This window comes from Dioscorea cayenensis, chromosome 2 (assembly GCF_009730915.1).
Source record: "Dioscorea cayenensis subsp. rotundata cultivar TDr96_F1 chromosome 2, TDr96_F1_v2_PseudoChromosome.rev07_lg8_w22 25.fasta, whole genome shotgun sequence".
Classification (NCBI taxonomy): Eukaryota; Viridiplantae; Streptophyta; class Magnoliopsida; order Dioscoreales; family Dioscoreaceae; genus Dioscorea; species Dioscorea cayenensis.
Window position 1 is genome coordinate 23,275,833 of NC_052472.1, and position 14,641 is coordinate 23,290,473.

The 14,641-nt window shown below is 33.4% G+C and overlaps 2 long non-coding RNA genes across 17 annotated transcripts in view; both read left to right on the forward strand.

The window, feature by feature from the left end:
• LOC120276886 overlaps positions 1–14,641 on the forward strand; it is a 29,614-nt gene that overhangs the window by 10,415 nt on the left and 4,558 nt on the right. The window contains exon 7 of one of the 15 annotated variants that reach the window (XR_005541415.1): positions 674–1,958. The exons of the other annotated variants lie outside the window; for them this stretch is intronic. This is a non-coding gene — a long non-coding RNA (uncharacterized LOC120276886). Of the gene's footprint in view, positions 1–673; positions 1,959–14,641 lie in introns of those variants that run through there. 15 annotated transcript variants of the gene reach the window in all.
• On the forward strand, positions 7,584–13,917 carry LOC120276928. Of its 2 annotated transcripts, none has more exons than XR_005541417.1 (3): positions 7,584–7,737; positions 8,281–8,454; positions 9,144–13,917. It is a non-coding gene; the product is annotated as an uncharacterized LOC120276928 (long non-coding RNA). The 2 variants fall into 2 exon arrangements; XR_005541416.1 differs by having other exon boundaries at positions 13,447–13,917.

Consider the following 14,641-nt stretch of genomic DNA (forward strand, 5'->3'; position numbering starts at 1 on the left):
TTAGCTTTTTCATGAACAAAGAGGAGTATGATTGGCTTAAAGGATTTACGTCCAGTTCTTACTGATTAGTTTAGGATTAGGGGTTTCTCTTGTTATTTGATCGAAATTAATAACTTTAAAATTTTGATAAGCTGATTTATTGATCAATTCATGGAATTAGAGCATCATAATTAGAGCATAAGTTATAATTGCAACAAGTTAAATATGCTTGTTTCAAAACCAGTAAGCATGAGCAACCATATACAAGTTAAGTATGCTTCTTTTAAAACCAATAACCATGAGAAACCATATTCATGGTTATCTAAACAATGTCATCTTATGAGTTTTAAAATCAAAACAGTAACTATATAGACAATGTATCTGCATTAATATTTATAATGTTATTAGTGAATGTTTGTTTTACAAATGTAAATTGTCATTTATTAGCATAGAAGTCTAATTTTTCAGAACTTAAGTTATGAATTAATGACTATAACTTCTTTGTGATTGGTGTACATAATAATTTATGAACAAGGAAATTACTGATAATTTCCAGACCTTTGATCATAAGAAATATTTACTTTTTCATTTGGTTGTAGGACAATTGAAATTAATAGAAAGGAAAGGAAATTTATTGTTGTATTTGGAACTTTGCAAGAGTTATTAACTATTAAAATTTATTGATTAATTGCAGTGTTTGGGCAACTATTGCAGTGTTTTGGCATCTCTATTTTTCCAGTCTTATATTACTGAACAGTATTCTTTCCTTTACCAAGTATTCAGATATCACTCTTTCTTTGCTGTGAAGAAATAGTGTCTGCTTTATGTGAGACGTTGAAGTTTGTACAAGATATTCCACATATGCTTAAGGTTCTCATTTATAGTCCTTTCATTGGTGGCCTACTCTTGCCAAACTGAAACACTAGTACCTGAATCATTTTCTTTTACCAATATCCTTAAAAAAGAAATTAGTTATATAAACAATCTGAAATATTATATTTATATTGATATATGTATTGGTTCACTAATATAAATTTACTCACTAAATATTGAATTATTAAGTCCTACTTCTGAATGAAATTCATATTTGAATATTTCTTTTTATTTTTATAAATTCAACTCCTATGGTGGCAGATACGCTAGTGATGATTGGAGTTCATTTCTGATGGTAGGCATTATGTTAAGTGCTTTATGTAGAGGACTTGCATGACTTGCTTGTATGCATAACACTTTAGTAACAGAATCAGGCAGCTGTTTGCTTGCATATGTTTAACCATTTTGTTGTGAAAACATCAGCCACACTTTATTTTCCTCTCATTAACCTCTTTGGAATTTCTGCCTTCAGGATTGAAGTACTTATCAGATGTTGAACTCTGAATTTACCATCTTTACATTCCTATTATGCATATTTTTAGGTTCAGAATATGCATAGGAATGCTTTCTTGTGGCATTGCTGCATAATAGTAGGAATGGTGTTCTCGTCTTCGACATTAGAGATGCTTGAAAACCTGAACACCTTGTGGATCAGAAAGGTATAAAGTGTCACTGTGACTGTGTGCTAAAATTTCTCCTTTTCCATTCATGGAAATCCTGTACAGCTTAGCTACATTAATTTACAGGGCTTTTGCTTTTCAGAGCATTTATTAGCTATTCCTCATTAACAAGATCTCTGAAGTAGGGATTTTTGAGTTAATCTAGTTGTATCTATTACTCGGATTGGTTCCTTTTCAACTTAGCACATGTGGTACTCTACAAATCTAGTTGTGATTTCTAAGAGCCTATTTTTAGAAACATCACATATGGCTTGTTGTTTACGCAAATGATCATCCGCAAGTGTTTATAGCAAATTCAAAATTTTATCAATAATTTGATGTACAACATACAAAACTGAAGTGAACATATTAGTTCTTTCACATTTGCCAGAAATGCTTGATTAGGATATGAATATGATGTTTATTTTTTTTTCAACATTTTTTGTAGATGGCCATTTTTCTTCAAATTCTCAAGAAATAAGTTCATCTAGAAGTTATACAATTTTTCTTGGTTTTATTAATTATATGTCTCTTTTGCATAATGAAATTACTAAGTAAATACATCCTAAGCTAAGATAGATGTATGAACTTGGAACCTTTTTCAGCTTTTGCTAAATGTTAGAAGAAGATAAATTTATCATCTACTATTGATATGGTAATTTCTATCGTTGACCTGTTACATTTCCTATATTTATGTTTTGGAATAAAAGGATAGATAGTTTTAAAACTCATTTGCATGCATGATTTTCTTGTCTTGGAATTACTGCAGCAATATCGAGTTCGTTCTATTGTGTGTGTGTGTGCGCGCGTGTGTGTGCATGCTCACTCATACATATATGTTCATATTGATAACTCTATTATTGTTATGCAAAGATAATTACCCTTTTTGCACATGTTTCATGCTTTACTTAAAGTTTTAAATAACAAGATGTTGCTTCTAGTTTCTTATACTATGTGCTATGCTCTAGAATCTTTGATCTCAAAATTTCTTGACATGCTTTGTTTAAGGTTTTAAATAACAAGATTTTGGTTCTAATTTGTTATATCATGCATTATGCTCTAGGATCTTTGATCTCAAATTTCTTGGCATGCTTTATTTAAAGTTTTAAATAACAAGATTTTGGTTCTAATTTGTTATATCATGCATTATGCTTTAGAATCTTTGATCTCAAATTTCTTGACATGCTTTATTTAAAGTTTTAAATAACAAAATTTTGGTTCTGGTTTGTTATATTATGTGTTGTGCTCTAGAATTTTTTTCTTAAAATTTCTTGACATTTTGATAGATCATGTTTTAGTAGAGCCATGTACATGCTTTTATGTTCATTGTACTTGGATTATCATTATATGCATTCCAATTTGTGAAAGCTAGACGCACCTATGATCATCTTCCTCGAGTGGCATAATGCAAGTATGAATATTCTTTGTTTTGTAATTAAATAAGAGCTTATTTTTATTTTGCATTTGTTGTCTTAAATTTCTAGTTGGCTCTTAGATGTTTGAGGGGATTTTTGGTCTTATAATTTTTAAGGAATGGTTTACTTGGCCTAATGATCAATTGGTCCAATTTACGAGCAATGATGGTCTTCGTTAGGATATTATAGGACAAGTACGACTTTCTTCTTGCCTTTGTATTTGCATGAGGGGTTTTTCTTTTTTCCATCATATGTTGTTTAAAATTTTTACTTATCTCATAGGGCAAGATTTATGGTGTCATGATTTTTTTCAATTAGTTCCTTGTCTGTTGTCTAATAGCTTCTCTAGTTGACTAGCTAAAGGTATTGTACCATACTATTGTTACATAGCCCAGAGTGGCATTGTCTTTTAAAAACATACGCCCTGGAACAATCATATTCTTTTTGGTTTGATTCTAATTGTTTTTAAAATTTATTATTTCCATAACTTGTGCTACTAGCGAGCATGGCGTAATGTGTTTAATTTTTAGAGGGCACATAGCAAGGTATTTTTCATGCCGTTTGAATCTACTGTCCTTGTCTTTGTTTAAGCAAAATGTTGAACGCCATTTTCATTTTTAGCTAAGTGGAATTTTTCCTTTCTCAAAGGTTTCTCCTTTGATAAAACTACTTGGTATTGTTTGTTATTTGGTTGAATTTTGTTGTACTTTAACCCGCTAAGGTTCAAACTTTAAACATGGATGCTATAAATGTTTCATGGAAATCGCATGTTTCTATATTTTCATTGAAGAAGACTTGCACTTTGATATTAGGCAATTTTATCTCAAAAGTAAAAACTACATTAGCCAAACTTAGCTGAAGCAATAAAAACTTACTCATCTCCTTTGCTGGTTTTAAATTTAAGTTGTGACATACCTTGTATGTCTATGTATTATTTGAATCATGTCATTTCATATTTTTAGTGACCTAATGTAGCAAGAGATTTTTGTACTACTAGTTCCATCGATTGTAACTGTAAACATGCTATATTTTCTTTTATATTATGGCATGATGAGCTTCTACGTCATACATTTTTGGGTATGCTTGAAACTTGATCCTACTTTGTGTTTTTATTTTATGATATATGTGGTACAAACAATGTTTCTCTATTTAAAGCCAAGTGGAATTTATTTTGTTTTAGTTATTTAATTTTTGGTCAAGTATTTCTACTTTGATAAAACTACGGTAATGTTTGTTTTTTTGTTGAGTTTTGCTATATTTTAGACCACCAATGTTCAAACTTCAATGTTTTAGATATTTCACGGAAATGGCATGCTTCTATTTTGTTTATTGAAGATGACTTGCACTTTGATACTAGGCAATTTTATCTCAGAAATGAAAATTATATTTGCCAATCTTAGTTGAAACAGTGAAACTAACTCATCTCCTTTGCCGGATTTTAATGTAAGTTGTAACCAACCTTATATGTGTTTGTTATTTGAGTCATTTATGTCATTTCATATTTCTTGTGACTTTATGTGACAAGAGATTCTTGGGCTACTGGTTCTATCCGTTGTAACAACAAACATACTATACGTTTTTTTGGTATGGTAACTACTACATCATGCATCTTGAGGTATGCTTGAAACTTGATCATACTTGCGGTATTTATTCATAATATATGCCCTGCTAACAACGTTTCTCTATCATAATGCTGGTGTTTTAATCGTTATGATCATACAAAATTAAAAATAAAATTTACATGTTTGAACCTATCTCACATTGAAATCGGAAAACCATGTGACTGGGATATATATTGCAAGTGGATTCATTTTATTAGTAATTAAATTGGATGATTGGGACCAATATCGCTGGAAGTTAAAAATGATCTCCCACCACCATTTGCCCAATATTGTATTGCTAAAGTCCTAGAGATTCAAAACACAAACCCTCTTGTCCAATGATTTGCATAGCCATCGCCAAGCAACAAGTTAGCACCCTGAGCAACTTAGAATAAGGTTGATACAGAAGTCTCTTTGAATCTGAACAATTTCTAACCGATTTGGGCACCTCCAACCTCCAGTAGGTTAGGAATGAAGATAATAGTAAGTTTAAAAGTATTAGTCTACCCTAAGGGACAAGTATTTACTCTTCCACAAAAATAATCTAGATCATATTGCTAAAATAAGCCTCATCTAATCTTGATAACGAGGCCATGTGCTAGATATAAGCATTTCAAGATAGATGAGAGGGCAATAACTAACTAGTATAGCAATTTAAAGTTAGCGCTGATGTGGCATCAAAGGTATGACCAAATTTAGAAGAGCAAAAACAACTCTTCTAAATAATTATGGTATGGTCAGAAGCTCTTTAAAGAGATACAAGACGAGTTTGATAACTTTTTAGTCTTTGATCCCTCCAAAAGTATGAATGATAAGGTCGCCCACATATTGACAACACATTTTTTCTCCATCATCCTAAAGGTACCTTGTAAAGGACCCTAGAATTAAAGAACATGGTGCTAAGAGAGTCAAGCTACTAAGGAAAATCAGAAGGGAAAGAGGGGATCTCCTTGCCTTAATCCGCATTAGTAGCATATGTATCCATGCATGTGAGGACCTATATATATGAGGAACCTTTCTTTAAAAGTGTAGAGAATGGACTTGACCCAACCAATCTGGCACACCCGAACCACATGTAATAAGAGATCAATAAGATAGTCCTAGTCAACTATATCAAAGGCACCCAAATCTAGTTTGACAATATTACTAGAGATATTTCTCTTATGGAGATTGAATATAAGCTCCTCTATTGTAATAATATTGTCCTTGATATACTTATCTTTAATAAATATCGATTGTGTCTGGTCAACCAACAAGTTCGTCAATCTACTTAATTGAGACAAAATAATCTTGGAAATGATCTTAAGAGATGACTTGATAAGAGTAATGAGATGGAAATTAATAATATTATAGGGATGTCATTCATAGGAATAACAAAGATATGGGTCAAATTAATATGTTTCAGTTGTCAGTCCTGATGGGTTTCCCCCATCATCTTCTTTCAAAAGAACTAGATTGTTATCTAGCATATGACATTATCAATCTTTGTGAGAACTTTTATAACCGTAACGTTTTAGGTATGAAATGACCTAGAGCGTGGAGGAGGGCTTCAGAGAACCAATCAGGACTTGGTGGAACCGTGGAAGGAACCAACCCTAGAAGAATGTGAGGCTTACATCATCTGTAAAAAACTAACACACCTCGTGAGTCATGATTAGACGAAGACAATGGGCCAAACTTTAAACACATTGGATCGTGATCAAATCTAATATAAGGGAGATCAAATTGACTTGCATGTGGGCATAGGACATGTGAGTCCTAGATAACGAGGTAACAATCTAGTCGGACATACGTTGGGTTAACCGGTTTGTTGGTCCATGTGAATTTGTGGCCCAACAAAGAGGAATAAATTAAGCTAAAGCCTCAAATTAAAACATGGACGCAGATAATATCATCTAGTAATTTTATTTTGGGTCAAAAAAATAATGTTGAAGTCTTCATTAATAACCAAAGGGAACAAGCAATGTTCTTGGGCCGGCACAAATCTTGTTCTAGAACTCAGCCTTGAATTGTCTTGAATTTGGCCTATGGATAGAAAGTATATAGCCAAGGGGGAGTTGTTTTGCATCTTAGTGAATTCCACATATAAATAGAAGAATCCATGGTAGATCAATTTCCCTTTCACTTTCAAGTTGTTCCAACCTATAATAGTCTGCTTGGAAGATCCCCGAGTTTTAATGTGGAGAAAATTTATCTAGATAGCCACCGATAATCCTCCAAGTATATTAGTTGACCTCCGAAATTATTGTGGTTTCCCAAGTAATCCTTAACTAGGAATCTCTTAGTAGCACTACACAAGCCTCTAATGTTTTAATATGTGGGTGGATATGCGAACATATGATGTCTCTGCAGACTTGCTATGAGGGGCTGCCCACTCTGCTTCAAGCGATTTGATGGTGTTAAAACATATGTTTCATATTCATTGGTGTCTAGAAAATCGATCTTGCATGTTAAATAATACATGTCTAATTGAATATAAGACCAAGAAGAAATCATGAGAGAATTACTTTCTAGAGATTGATCAGGCGGGGTGAATCCAGGATTTTTGTTCAGTGGGCAAAATAAAATTAAATACAACAAATCAAAAAAATATTTAATGAACTCAATGCATCAAAACCTTTTTTTCATATAAAAATAATATATTACAATGCTGTGCACAATTGAATTTATTTCTTTGGCTTATGTGTATCTCCTTCCTAGTAATATTTATTGGGTTGGTTTTGGGAAAGTTAGAATTTGAAAGGCATGAATCTTCAAAGTGGCGTCTGGTTGTGATGGAAGAAGCATAAATATATATATATACATATATGAAAAAGATATATAAAAAACAACAAAAAGAAGACTTCTTTGTCCTAAACTCTTAACTTGTAATTTTTTTGGTTATTTATTATAAAACTCATGTTTTAATCATATTTATACATAGAATATTATCTTATTTTACAAATAAAATCATTTTTCATACAAGTTTATTTTTATTTTATTTCATATTTATAAAAATACCATATATTTATATATATGTTTTGTTTTTAAATCTGAGTGGCTCAAATTGTAAGAAATTTAAAAAAAAAACTTAATTATATATACTGTATACACAGTACATATTTTTCAAATTTCAGCAGGGGCAATTGTTCTCATTGGCCCATCCGTCCTTGGTGGATAGACCAAGATACACAAACTAGAGGAGGATGGCTTCCATAACATCATCACTAGGTAATAATTTCTCACATACTTAGTTTTACGTTTTTTTTTTAATTAGTTAATTTATTTTTTTGAGAAATAGAGATAAATCACTTAAAAATTAGATAAAGAAATAAAATAATGCAAAAGGTTTTTGTGAGAATGCTGGACTTGTCTGATTTTGAAAAAATAAAGAAGTTTTTGGTCTTTGCGTATATGAGAAGATGCTTGAAAATCAACTAGTTCGAGTTGCCCTCATTTTTGGGTTTAGGGTTTAGGGCCTGGCCTCTTAGAGCTCAGGTTTGGAGAAGTCTTTCTCTTTGTCAATCCTCGGTGGAAGGCTTTTCTTTCATCTCTGATTTATCCAAATGGTGCCTTTGACCTGCTATCTAGCATTCTGAAGCAACCTCATGGAACCCTAGATGACATTAGTGGAGATTTGCAGGCTATTTCGTTATCATTTCTTTGGTAGATGCGGTATAATCTCGAGATTTATTGTCTATTGCTTGTTTTGCAAATATATTACTGATCTTGGAACCCAAAATCTGAGAACTAGTTTCCTGCTTTTACTGACAGAATTGCAGGAATTGGCTACTTCTAGGATCTCTTCAAAGCCTTGTCACCTGTAAGGAACATCTTGGCTTTGTGAATCACAGGGTTTGGCAGGTGAATGTTTCTAGCTTTGGTAGAGGTTGGGTTTCAGAGGTCATGGACTCAGATTATTGGAAGTAGGTGATGGTAGATCATAAGGTGAGTTTGTTACCCTATTTGAAACCCCAAATTGGGAAGCCATTCTATTGATTCTTTGTTGTAGTCTATTATGTTGCAAATCTGAAAGCTTTGATCATTTCTATTGTTGCTATTATTCATATAGTTCTAAGGAGTTCAAATCCAATAGAGGTTTGCTAATGCCAGCGTTCTTTGATCTCTGTTTTACAATTTTAATTTTTCATGTCTCTATCTTGATTTTTGACAGTAATTGATTTTGAAAAAAGTCATTTTGCTGATTTGTGCTGTTGTCTATTAGGTTTGAGGTATTGGCTTCTTTGATTATTTCAATTCCAGTTATACATAGTAGTTCTTGGGTTTGTATTTGTTGTTTCTATCTTGATTTTTTACTGTTATTGATTTTGCAACCCCATATAAGGGAAGTCATTTTCTACCTGTTTGTGCTGCTGTCTATTACGTTTCAAGTATTAACTGCTTTGATTATTTCAAGTCCGGCTATACATACTAGTTCTAAGGTTTTAATCACCATTTCTGTGAACTTTTTATGTTGGTCTAGGGTGAACTCAATATCAGTTCCATGCCATGAGTGAGAACTAACCAAGTGTATAAATTGTTTTTTAGTAGTTTATTTGATATCATTGTGTTGCTAGTTCATTTGCTCTCAATTTTATATATGCAAGACACGCATCTGACAGCAAATTTTTAATCAGGACTGCAGATGAAGGATCTTGGCTATTAGGATTTGGTTGAATTTTTTCAGTATTTGTAACAGGTTGCAACTCCAATTAATGAGCACATATTAGTTTCATTGTGGATACCAAGTTGTCTCTCATGAATTATTTCCTAAAGACCTCATTTATGGATTGTCATTTATGACTGGCATACTTGTTTGCCCCTACTGCATGCTATTGCCATCGTTGTGTGGACCTTGTATACTTGACCACTTAAGCTAACTTATATTTCTAAATATTCTTGCCAAGAACAATCAGATTAATTTCCAAGAATCCAGTATTGAACTTTGACGAGGGCATTTGTTCTGCAGGAAGAGGTTACATTTGCCCATTTTCTTCTACTTGATATTGAATTGCTTTGTCCATGCTACTTCAGATCCTTTGTTTCATTCTACCATTCATGCCTTCTTAAAGTAATTTTAAGGTTATCTAAATAAGATAGCCTGAATTTATATTGCAATTATTCTTTGTTTAGTAATAGCCTTAAGCTTGACACCAATCTTAATCTTCAACCTAGGAAAAGAGTCCCCTTGCTCCATATCAAACATCTGAATCAGTTTATCAATGCTATTTTCTATCTTCTTTTGATCTTGTTGTTTGTTTTTATTGGAAGCATCTTTGTATATTATTTGTGTTTTGACAAAAGTTAGTTGTAACTTTAGTAAAGGTGAGTAGAAAAAAGAAGAGGTTATGTGGATGATACTGAGCTTGGTAGAAGTAAATTTTTTTTGGTACAGAGGCTCTATAATTCAAGATGATAGGAACTTATGAAAGATGTCATAAATTGGATTAAAGTAGGCTGGGAAAAATAAAAGGGACTTTTTGGAGTTTTATATGATTCTAGAATACTTTTTAGATTGAAAGACAAGTTTTGTAGAATGGTTGTTATGTTAGTTATGATATACGGGTCAATGTTGTGCGATTAGGAAACAACATACTCTGAGAATAGGTGTGGCTGAGATGAGAATGTTGAGATGGATCAAGCCTCAAGGTAAAACGCATGCCTTAGAGTGACTCTCTGTTGCGCAACCGCAAGCGTACGGTTTTGCCAATTAGAGATATCGATCCCACGAAGACCAAGTGTGTTTCTATTCTCTATTGCAACAATAGGCTATTTAGGCAATTAAAAGATGTAGAGATGGGAGAATAAAAATAACAAAGCAGGAGAAATTACACAAATGGGGAATACAGAAATGCAGGGGTGTGGACTGTGAATCAAATTTAGGTATACCTAGGCTTGGGAACTCACCACAAAGAATAATGAAAGACCTGTTTGGATCTCTATTTGGTTTGGGTAGATCAATTGAAGGGTAATAATCCTTAATTACTTGTCACTCTCTTTCAAGAGATAACAAGTTGATTTTGATTAAGCCAACCCCTACTTTCGTGGTAGATGAACCCTTTCAAAACCCCATTAAGCTTAATGATTAAACAATAATCCCTCAAGAAATACTCTTCAATAATTTTAGGGTTGATTTAAGAATTTCCAAGACCTAGAATAACCTTTCAGTTAATCTTGGTCCCTATGATAAAACAAGCAAATGCTCTCACACTCACAAGCTATGCAAACACAAATCATTAGCCAACTCAAAATAATCCACCATTAATCATAAAAGATCCTTACAAAAAAAACAACCACATCAATCATCACTACCTTGGGCTGATCCCAAACCCAGAGAGAAGTTCTACACTTCCATTCCTTAATTACAAAAGAAAACAAGAAAAGTAAAAGCTATGTAAGAACACAACACAACAAGACTTGGAAAACCTCCTATGTTACCCACAAAGACTTGATCTTTAAGTTCCAGCCCTTTTCTTCTCATTTTCCTCCTTTCAGAGCCTTCAGAACTCCTTTTGTTTGTCCAGCCGCCACCCTTTCTGCCTGCCTTCTTTCCCCCCTAAAAACCCTTTTCTTGATGCCTTTTATACAAAGTGTCAGGACCTTTACAAACCATAGATGTGTCAGTTTACTTGAAGGATTGTGTATTTTAGAAAAGCTGGTCCACCTGTTAAGTCTTGTCATTGTTCTCCTTGCCTTTGAAACACTCTCAGTTTATCAGAGTTTTGGGTCAGCTCCAGCCTCCTACATACAAAATAACTAAAAGAAGTAATTTGTACAAAAGGAAAGAAGAATTCATCACAAATGCTAAGAAAATGCATGATTAATAAAGGATCAACAACAAAATGCATGATTATAATTTTGCAGTTTTTACCTACAACACTCTCTGACGTCGCCCATCTTCGAGGCTTAGAGGCATCTAGGCTGGAGGCTAAGATGCAAGGCACACCTTATCAATTATATTGTGTGGAAGGAAAGAACTTGTGTAGCCGACCGCAAATAGTTTGGACTAAAGGCTTGTTATATATCACATAGATGATTCACACATGGCCAAGTTTTTATTCTAGATTTAGGAAATAAGTAAACATTAATATTAGTACACCTCAAGGTTTATACATTAATGTGAATAATAATTATGTTCTAATGCCTAGCCTTGAATTTTGTATTGTAGAGAACTCATGCCCCCCATATACTCAATTTCAGATAACAAGAAGTGAAACTTGCCAATTTATTGGTTATATTTCAAGCTGATATGATGCTTACGCATGCCAAAAGTGTCTTCCCATAAATAGCTAAGATGGTGATAAGGAGTCAGGATTGAAATATCCCAACGTTCTTTCTGCCAGACAGGTTAGCTTTCTGCCAGACAGGTTAGCTGTGTTAATTTTGAGAGCCAAATGTAGTGTGGTGTAGTAGTAGGCACTTCTAGGCCCCTCCCGGCTATTGGATCACTCCAGTGCTTCGGGGGTCATGGAGTACATATGGTGAGCTACACCAATTGTTAAAGAGCCTAACATACCCAGGTTAAGAGATAATTGAGCATGCCTGGCTTTGTTGCTTTCTATATTTATTTATCTTGTCTATGATTACAATCCCAAAGTTTTTTTATGATATAATCAAGTAGGGGAAATGATCGTTTTTATTTTTTTGGTTTTTTTGTACTCCTTAATAAGGAATAATGTGATGCTTATCCTTGGTACACCAGTTCTCCACCTTGGCATAAAAATGATCTACCACTTGTTCATTTGTGTCTTGGATTGATGAGGACTTCAATGGAGAGCCTAATGGTGAATTTGTTGTGTTGGATGCTTTTTATCATATTAATCAATTTAAATCAGCTTTATATGCAGCTAGGCTAGGAGATGATATAATATAATATGCTCATCGGCATCTTATCTGGTTTTGAAAACTTACAATGTTAGAACAATATACTAGTTTGACTGTTGCTTTGAATTTGAATTGAGTATAGAATTTACAACAAAAAAAGCTTATGTTATTAGGATTTGTTACTTATTTTTCTGGTTTTTAGATGTTGGATCTTAGATTTTTTTTATCCCATGGTTATTTTTAAACTGGTAAGTTTCACCTTAGTTGTAGTGGTTCATGTGAAACTTAGATTAGATGTTCTTGAGCTACTTCTGTGTAAAGACACAAACGACTGAGTTGTACTTATACTTAAATATTTACTTAAATTTCTTTTTTTTTCCTATTGCATGTGATACTTACAGTAATTGATATGCTTTGATCTAATAACACAAAACCTCCCCTTATGATGTTTCTTCACTATCCTATAACCTTTTTCGGAAAATGTTTACTTGGCAATTGCATGTTTTGGTTCATGCTAACTAACTTGGTTACTTGGCTCTATGTCTTGGTTTCTGTGGTCCAAATTATTTTCAAAACTACATTTGTTTTACAAATTCTTTGCACTTCTGGAACACATTATCTGCAAAACCATTTGAATTAGGAACTGTTGACGAGGAAACAAAACGGTGGGAGATAAGTTAAAGTTCCAAATTACAGTTTACTTATTGCAGCCTAATCAAATCATGACAGAAGATGTGGTTTGCGCTAATTAACCATATGGACCTTAGAGTGTGTTTTGGTTGGGGGTAATTAGGTGTAAAGTGAGAATTGGCATTCCATAACTTGATTTTTACATGCCAAGAGTATTTTGTATATAATTGGGTGCTTCTCATGTTATTGAATTTCAATGTGGTTTGGTTTTAAATATGTTTGCTAGTCCTTTGTCTGCTAGTTGAGTTACTTTTTGTGATTGTGTTCATTATTTGTTTAATTTTCTCATTCAACGACTTATCTGCTACCTTAATTTAGGGTCATTTGTGTCGTATGGCATATGAATGATGTTACAGGTTTCCTTGGTTTAAATGATGATATATTTAACCCAAATTCAATAACACTTCTTTAGCAATTGTTCTCCAGAAATGCAAAACCAGTCGACACTGTGGTTATGACAAATTGTACAAGGGATGAGGGCCCTGTAGTTTGTAGGTACGTGTTGGTAGATTTATGCTCTTGTTTTCCTTACATCAACTAGCTTGGCTTTTTGATATGTTGCAAGTCTTCTGAATGATATTTTATTTCATAGGGCTATTCTCTTGGTATTAAGCGATATAGGCTACCTTCTTGACTGTCATTCAATGTTTGGTGTCTTCTTTCATAAAATGAGTTCCTTATTGAGATATTCCGAAGATTACAAAGATATCCTTATAGATATGATGCAGATTTGATTTAGTTGATTTTGTTCCTATTTATATCAGATTTGATTTATATAGATTGTGATAGCCTAATTTAAGAGATTTGCTGTCAGCTCTGTTTTTTTCTTATTTTTGGCTTGTTGTTTCTGTATATTCATGTATTCTTTGTACAATTAAATTAATAAGATACACATATTCTTCAATCTTTTCCTTTGGTTTCAAGTTGGTATCAGAGAGCCAGGTTCTAAGGGTCAGAAGTCTCAAGAACCCTAGTCATCCAAGGCTCATTCACTCATGCTCCGACGACTTCTCTGCCAGCGTCGCCATGCTCATCTGCATCTCCTAACTCTATTGTGACCTAGTTTGATTATGAGTTTCAAATTGGGTCCTAAGCCTAAGAACAGAAAACAGAATGTGTTATCTGACAACGAATATAAGGAGTTCTTGCAATACAAGACGTCATTGGCCTCATCCGCAGCCATAGTTGCTCATACTTGAAATTCTATTAGCTGTCTCTCTCAATCCCCGTCTATTGGTTCATGGATTTTGGACTCTGATGCTTCCAATCTTGTAGTTGGTAATCGGTAATCCTTCTCCACATCTGTTTCTTCGAAGCTGTGACCGGTTTATATTCCAAAGGTATTGCAGCATCATTTTGTTGCTTCTAATCAAAATCTCTTGTCGACCAATATCTTCTATTCGTTGAGCATTGTTTGTGTGTTTTTGACTTAGCTAGTAATAGTTTTATGTCAAGGTTATTAAAAACTTTAAGGCACAACAAGGATCACACAAAGCCTATGAAGGTATTCTGCAGATTGATCCTTCTTCTACACTTAAACAGTTGGCGGATGATTTTTTACTTGTCTCTTTGTAACTCTGCAGCTTTACATGCTGATCTTGACCTTTATTTAGTTAACCTA